Below are 8,596 nucleotides of genomic sequence, written 5' to 3'. Positions count from 1 at the left end.
TGATAGGAAGCGTGGTACTGTGATAGGATGTGTGGTACTGTGATAGGATGTGTGGTACTGTGGTACTGTGATAGGATGCGTGGTACTGTGATAGGATGCGTGGTACTGTGATAGGATGCGCGGTACTGTGATAGGATGTGCGGTACTGTGATAGGATGTGCGGTACTGTGATAGGATGTGTGGTACTGTGGTACTGTGATAGGATGTGTGGTACTGTGATAGGATGCGCGGTACTGTGATAGGATGCGCGATACTGTGATAGGATGTGCGGTACTGTGATAGGATGCGCGGTACTGTGATAGGATGCGCGATACTGTGATAGGATGCGCGGTACTGTGATAGGATGCGCGGTACTGTGATAGGATGCGCGGTACTGTGATAGGATGTGTGATATTGTGATAGGATGTGCGGTACTGTGATAGGAAGCGTGGTACTGTGATAGGATGTGCGGTACTGTGATAGGAAGCGTGGTACTGTGATAGGATGTGTGGTACTGTGATAGGATGTGTGGTACTGTGGTACTGTGATAGGAAGCGCGGTACTGTGATAGGATGTGTGGTACTGTGATAGGATGTGTGGTACTGTGATAGGATGTGTGGTACTGTGATAGGATGTGCGGTACTGTGATAGGAAGCGTGGTACTGTGATAGGATGTGTGGTACTGTGATAGGATGTGTGGTACTGTGGTACTGTGATAGGAAGCGCGGTACTGTGATAGGATGTGTGGTACTGTGATAGGATGTGTGGTACAGTGATAGGTTGTGTGGTACTGTGATAGGAAGCGTGGTACTGTGATAGGAAGCGCGGTACTGTGATAGGATGTGTGGTACTGTGATAGGATGTGTGGTACAGTGATAGGATGTGTGGTACTGGGATAGGATGCGCAGTACTGTGATAGGATGCGCGGTACTGGGATAGGATGCGTGGTACTGTGATAGGATGCGTGGTACTGTGATAGGATGTGTGGTACTGTGATAGGATGTGTAGTACTGTGATAGGAAGCGTGGTACTGTGATAGGATGTGCGGTACTGTGATAGGAAGTGTGGTACTGTGATAGGAAGCGTGGTACTGTGATAGGAAGCGTGGTACTGTGATAGGATGTGTGGTACTGTGATAGGATGTGTGGTACTGTGATAGGATGTGTGGTACTGTGGTACTGTGATAGGATGTGTGGTACTGTGATAGGATGTGCGGTACTGTGATAGGAAGCGTGGTACTGTGATAGGATGTGCGGTACTGTGATAGGATGTGCGGTACTGTGATAGGATGTGTGGTACTGTGATAGGATGTGTGGTACAGTGATAGGATGTGTGGTACTGTGATAGGATGCGCGGTACTGTGATAGGATGCGCGGTACTTGGGATAGGATGCGCGGTACTGTGATAGGATGCGCGGTACTGGGATAGGATGCGTGGTACTGTGATAGGATGCACGGTACTGTGATAGGATGTGTGGTACTGTGATAGGATGTGTGGTACTGTGATAGGATGTGTGGTACTGTGATAGGATGTGCGGTACTGTGATAGGATAAGCGGTGCTGTGTTAGGATGTGCGGTGCTGTGATAGGATGTGCGGTACTGTGATAGGATGTGCGGTACTGTGATAGGATGTGCGGTACTGTGATAGGATGTGCGGTACTGTGATAGGATGTGCGGTACTGTGATAGGATGTGCGGTACTGTGAAAGGATGTGCGGTACTGTGATAGGATGTGCGGTACTGTGATAGGATGTTCGGTACTGTGATAGGATGTGCGGTACTGTGATAGGATGTGCGGAGACCTGTTTACTAGCACATGTTTTTAGACATGGCAGAAGGACCATTGCCTGTAGACGGTACCATCCTTATTATGGAATTCTGATATCCTTGACATTTTTGTTTTTGATCTTGGGCCTCTTTGAGAGATGAGTTTGACAAAATAAGTTTAGAACAGTAATTGTATTAGTATTTGGACTAGGTAAAGCAAACAACTGATCGGTTACAATGTAGACTTCTTTATCAATAGCTTCTTCATAATGTAAGTTCTTGCAATAATAGCTACAGGCCCCCGACATGTTTTCCACCAGCCCTGTGCCCAGGCCTTGTTCTTAACATTTGCTGTAGGCTAATCCTCCACGGGAGCTGTAGCTTGCTGTTATTTTACTCAAATCTCTTATGTGAACATGAACATAAGAATTATAATATTCTGACCCTCAAACTGGCTGCCTGCACTGTGTGTAGACAAGTGCACTTTATAAATTCTCTGATTCTTCTCATATTTGCTTTACAGAAGACCATCGAACTAGAATTGCTGAGACTCGAGAAAGAGACAGCAGATATCGCTCATCCATTTTTTCTCAGTAAGTTTTCACACTGATCATAGCATGTTATTCTACCACCGTTTGATTTTATAACTGGACTAAATATCTCTTCCGACGTGTGCATGCACTCACAGCCAGCAGTGTAGTCAGATCTCCATAGAGTTTACAGAATCACAATCTTGTCAGATGACTGTTATGACTGATGAAGAGCACAGATCTGAAGGTTAATGTTGTAAAACGTGTATAGTGTGTACACATGAATCGGCATGCTGATCGGGACTTTCAGAGGTTGGTAAAATCGTTAATGATATCGCATTGGGAGAAATTTTCTGTAGTGTTACCATTAAAAAGGATTATTACGTGGTCTATTGACGTCTTGAATTGCACTCTTTCCAATGGTGCAAATGCACTTTACATTTAAGGGTAACCCTCCCTTATAGGTAAACCTAAATAAAGGTACTATGCACACACTAACTTGTATCTGATTTAATTGTACCTAGATGATCTGTGTTCATAATCATGGACTCAGTGGTTAGGGCCTTATTTATTTACACTTCCTTTTACTGTTTAATTGACAGAAGAAGGTTATCTGTCATTGTCAGCATTTGGTCACTGAAAAGGTGTCCTGTTTACTGTAAATACACCAAATACCTAAAGATTGTTAAATGGGTACCATTGATTAACAGATGAATTATTCAGTATGCCCCTTAAAAATATTTGTAAGTGTAGTCATACCTACTGATAGAGTCCCTTGCATTGTGACATGGTTTGTCCAGGAGAAAATATACTCCATTTTTTACTTTACTCTCCTTAATGAATCAGGCCCATTGAGATTAAGTACGGTCATCTTTAGGGCCTCTCTTGTCTAAATGTTTCAATCTGTAAGTAATTGTGTGAGGGGCAGCATCAGTGTCATCTCAAGTATTTTGTAGACCAAACATAGGGTGCTCTTTGACTCTGAGCAGCACACCCCAAACTAAAAGATTGTTTGCTTCTAAAATCCCAAGTGTTTCAATCTGAAAGCAATAGTGTGAGGGGCAGTATCAGTGAAATCTTCAGTAAGTGGCCAAAAAAACATGGAGTTCTTTGACTCTGAGTAGTAAATCCCCTCAAAAACACAAATATATTTCTTGTTTTCTTGCTTTTAAAATCCCCAGTGTTTCAATGTGAATGCTATTCTGTGAGGGGCAGTATCAGTGACACATGTAAAATGCCCCCTCTCCAAAACGCTAATTTAATATGTGTCTGTTGCATGAAGATCCCCTTAACGCTCATAGCCTACTCTAGCATTCACAATTTCAGGGAAAAGAACAGAGTGTGCTCTCCCTGAAAAAGTTTCTACCAGTACTAGGCTAAGACATGTTGGACTGGTGACACCATAGCACGTTAAACCCACAGCATGGAGTCCTCATGCTATAATGTCAACAAGCCTTAGCCTGTTCAGCATGGGGCTGAAGTCCCTAGGGTAAGGGTCTGCCAAAAGTGCTAGTGCTGAAGTACCAGCATACTCATGGCTGCCAGAGAATATTGGAGGAGTAGTGTGGCCTTTTACAAAGATCATTAATGTTTAGTAGACTGCATGCAGCTCTTGCGTATTCTCCTCTCATGTCCTCCTTTCCCATCTCCTCAAATTACATAGATATTTATGGTTATATTTATGGGTATATAATTTCACGTACTGTATCAGCTACTATAATTAAAGGAGAACTTCAACTAAAACATAAGTTTAGTATTAAGTGGCATTTAGTTAATTAAAGCAAAAAATGGAGATTTACACAGGGGTGTAGAGTGATGATCTCCTGAGATCTCTGATGCTGTCAGATGTCCACCACCACTCTGCTCTATACTCCTACTGCTCAGCCTGTGTATCATTGCTCCACTACTGCGAGCTTGCAGGGTATAGAACAGAGACATGTGGCACCATTGAAGGCACAGGGGGACCCAGTGAATCCTGGAAACTGCATTCCATTAAGATTTTAGTTTTTGGGTGGGGATTGATTTAATAAGAGAGCTCATCTTCTTGTGGTGTGTTTCCACCGCAGGCAGCAAAGAATGAAAAAGTCAGACAATTTGTTGATTTCCTTTTGAAATTCTGTACAAGTTTATACACACATGGCTATTCTGGCTCCCTACCTACACAAGTGTATTTAATGTCAGAGGAAATGAGTGTTAGTGCCACTCAAGCAGGTTTTGTTTTTGTCTGTTTATTTATTTTTTTGACACCATGGTTTAATATACTAATGGCTGCCATGTTGGTTTATGAGTTAATCTAAAACATGGAATAATTTATAGTCTCTATGAATATTATACCAAAACACCTAATCATGAAGTGCCTGTAGTGTAGTTCAGATGACCAACTTCTATAAAATGCTTCATAGGCCATTCAAAGATTAATCAAGAAATTACAATACAAAACACAGTTTTCTCATTTAATTCATTAAAAGAACAAAATCAGATTTATGTTAATACTGTTTTGTGGCTCTGAAAAGCTTTTGAAAACAATGACAGGAAATGCGGCTATTCGGGATCCTCCGTGCTCCTGTGGCAAAATGGCATATCTCGTCCTATCTTGCGGAGCCTTTGGAACAGTCGGTGAATACTTCCATTCTGTTGTTTGGACCCTGATTCGACTATATCGGCTATGCTTTCATCATAGGTATTACTACAGGTGGAGATAAATAGTGAGGAAATTGTTATATATAATAGCATAAATGAACAGCTTATATCATACTTTATACAGAAACCTGACTCTGCCTGTCCTTCAAAATAGCATTGTAGTCTGAGAAATTTAGTTGTGTGTCATAAACTACGTTTCAGCCATTTATGAATGGATGCTGCACTGCAAAATAGTGTGTCTAGTGTCCAATGTTTCCACTAAGTGCAGTTAGGGTCATTCTACAAAGTACAATAGAATCTTTCCTTCTATTCAGAAGTTTTTCTGTGATCATTTCACTGTAGTAACTGTCAGCCTGTTGTTTGTACTTCATGTTGGGCCTTTACTGAGCTGGTCCATAACTGAGAAAAGTAAACGGTCTGTCTTTAGATATTGTCACGTGAAATGCATTGATTTGTTTGTTCTGACTGGTGATCTTGCGATCACATAATAAGATAGAAGTGCAAAGCAAAAGCAATCTAGTACTTCCATATGTAAAGTGGTAATAAAATAAATATCTTTTACAGTGCAAAATCCCTGCACTTCCGTGCATCATAGAAAACTGCTTTATGTTTGTACTATCTCAGCCCTTTGTTGCTATCTATAATATATTGTGTGCATAATAATCATCTAGTTTTTGTGATTTCAGCTTTCAGACTGGCAGATAAATGTGATGATTCCTTTTTGCATATGAAACGTTCCAACGTGCTCATCATTCAGAGCAAATTGTTGCCCATGTGACTGCTAGAACTCTAGCTCTGCAAATCCATGTACAGTGGAGGGAATCCCAGTAAAAAGGTGTCATGTGACATCAGCAGAGTGGGCAATGCCTTTAGTACTCAATCTATTTTACTCTCTGCTTGTAAATGAACCCTTTATCTTCATCTGCAGAGCAATGCATCCATGGTTTCAGGGTGTTTGATAGATATATTACATGTGTTATAAGTAATACTATAGTTACCATAGAGGGTTAAATTCCATGTTGTTGAAAAGGATATTTAAACTTAACTAGCAGGGCTCAGACTTCACGCGTATGAAGGCATTCTGGATTCAATGTATTATCTCAGAGCTATCTCAGGTATCTAGAATGTTTGAAATATAGGCCGTCTCAATGTCCCCTCATATGTGTGCAGTCACATGTAACATAAATGACAATCACACAAGCAATATATTTGGAGAAAGATGGACAGGTTATGTGACAGTGCAGACATTCTTAGTGGTGGCTTTTTACTTTGTGGAAGTGATGCGCTCAGAACTGTGAACTAGTTTTATCTAGTTATTGGTTATAATACATATGTAATCATTGATTATAAAGAAAGTAATTAGTTATTGATACGTTAGAGGTAGAAATGATATAAATATATATGGCTTTTGATTGGCTGCAGACCAAACCTTCTCACTGCAGTTCCTGACAAACATTTCACAACAATTGGTGGAGAGATGGTAGCAGAATGTTTCCTGAAGAATCTCCTAAGTTGTGTTATTGTCTTGTGGATTCCTGAGACATGGCCATTAAGAGCTTTTCCTTTTTCCTCCTTTTCTTTAATTATCTCCTCTTCTTCTTCAATATCCCTTTCTTTGTCCAATAGAGGTGCTTCCTTCTCTTCAGTAATAAACAGTTCCTCCTCTTTCTTATTTTCTTTTATTGGCACTTCCTCTTCTTTAATATTATTTTCTATTTCCAGAGATAGTATGTTCTCTACCTGGCCATCAACTACATTTTCTTTTTGCTCATTTGTTTTCATTAGCTTCTCCTCTTCTCCAATATCTTTTTCATTCCTAACAGGAGTTGTGTCAGTTTCCCGAACACTAGACAGTTTTTCATCTTCCTTGTTGTCTGTCATTACCTCTTCCGGTTCTCCAGCATCCGTCTGTATTACCATAGGTAGTGTATCCACCTTCTGGACATTTTCCTCTACCTCCATTGCTTTCATTAGCTTCTCCTCTTCTCCAATATCTTTTTCATTCCCAACAGGACTTATGTCATTTTCCCGATCACTAGACAGTTTTCCATCTTCCTCATTGTCTTTCATTACTTCTTCCTCTTCTCCAGCATATTTTTGTATTACCATAGGTAGTGTATCCACCTTCTGGCCATAAAATGCATTTTTCTCTTCCTCATTTGCATTCATTTTCTCCTCCTCTTCTCCAATATCATTTTCTTTCCCAACAGAAGTTGTAGGTAGTGTATTTACCTTCTGACCATCAACAACTTGTACATCTTCCTCATTTTCTGTATTACTCTTATTTTCATTTTCTCCAACATACTCTGTTTTATCCACAGACTGTTGATTGCTTTAAAAAATAGATCACACAGTAAATTTGTCAAAATATATTATGTATTATTATTCTGTATATTCTGTATTGTATTAGTGTTCTGTATTTATTAAATCATATTGCAATTTGTGTCATAAACAAAATTATATTAAAGAAAACTGAAATAATTCATTAACTTACATCTCATCTGTAAAAGCTCCTGTAAAGAGAAAAAAAAATGTAGTATATACATATGTAATCCATAGAAAGAGATTTCACATATGTGCACACACACATTGTGCCCTCTTTTAACACACACGCACACACACACACACACACACACACACACACACACACACACACACACACACACACTAAGCCCTCTTTATAACACCACTCTTCTTTAACACCTAGTGGTAAATGTATCATTTTATGGCTTTGTTGTTTTAAATAATGACAACAAACTGAGAATTGATACATTTACCCCCAAATGCATGCTCTGTCCTAAAGTAGATCACATTGTATACATTCCATCTTGTGCTACATTTCTTCTACTTCACCTCTAGCTACAATGACAGTTTGATCTGCATCTTTAGTATAAAAAACTAGTGTGACTTAATGGCTTTTAAAAATTATACATTTCATAGAAATATGTATATATGCATTATGGATAACCTTTAGTTTCTGAGACTGAACAAATGTAATGGGGTGGACAATGTTTCTCCTCTTTATAACATATTGAAGCTTTCTTCACCCTGAGCAACCATCCCTTCTCCAGGCCAACTATGGTCATGGGACACTTTCCTGGTAATGGTCAATGTCTAGTTACCCATTTCTATTCTTCCTTCACCAGGAAACCTGTGATATTGGGCTGATTATATCACACTACAAGCCATAACCAGACTGCTATCCTGTGTATAACCACATTTTTGACATGTAACTAATTTTAGCCAATATATTATAAATTCATGTTTACTAGGTATCTAAGTGAACTATGTGGCTACCGTGGCATAAAGTTTGTTGTATGAATGGAAGATGTTCTTGATGTCTTTTTCCTGCTTGAAAAACCTATGCTATTAATTATGTTAATTTACTTGCATTAGAACTCTAAATACTAGAAGAATAAAGTGTCCAGAATACAGATTTCCAGTGATAAAATCTAGGTCTCCAGTCATTACGGAGACAAAGGGGAGCTCTATGGGGGGGGGGGGGGGGGGGGAGAAACAAAACAATCAAATATAAACCTGTTTCCATTGTCAGCTCGACCACCTGGATCTAGGAGAAAATTAAAGTAAATAAGATCACTTTTAGGTTATATCATTTCTTATAGCACAACCAAAGTTACAAACAGATTTACACATTGTTGTACACATAGAAAGCTATTAACA

This window comes from Mixophyes fleayi, unplaced genomic scaffold, assembly GCF_038048845.1.
Source record: "Mixophyes fleayi isolate aMixFle1 unplaced genomic scaffold, aMixFle1.hap1 Scaffold_29, whole genome shotgun sequence".
Lineage (NCBI taxonomy): Eukaryota > Metazoa > Chordata > Amphibia > Anura > Limnodynastidae > Mixophyes > Mixophyes fleayi.
This window is presented reverse-complemented; position numbering follows the sequence as displayed.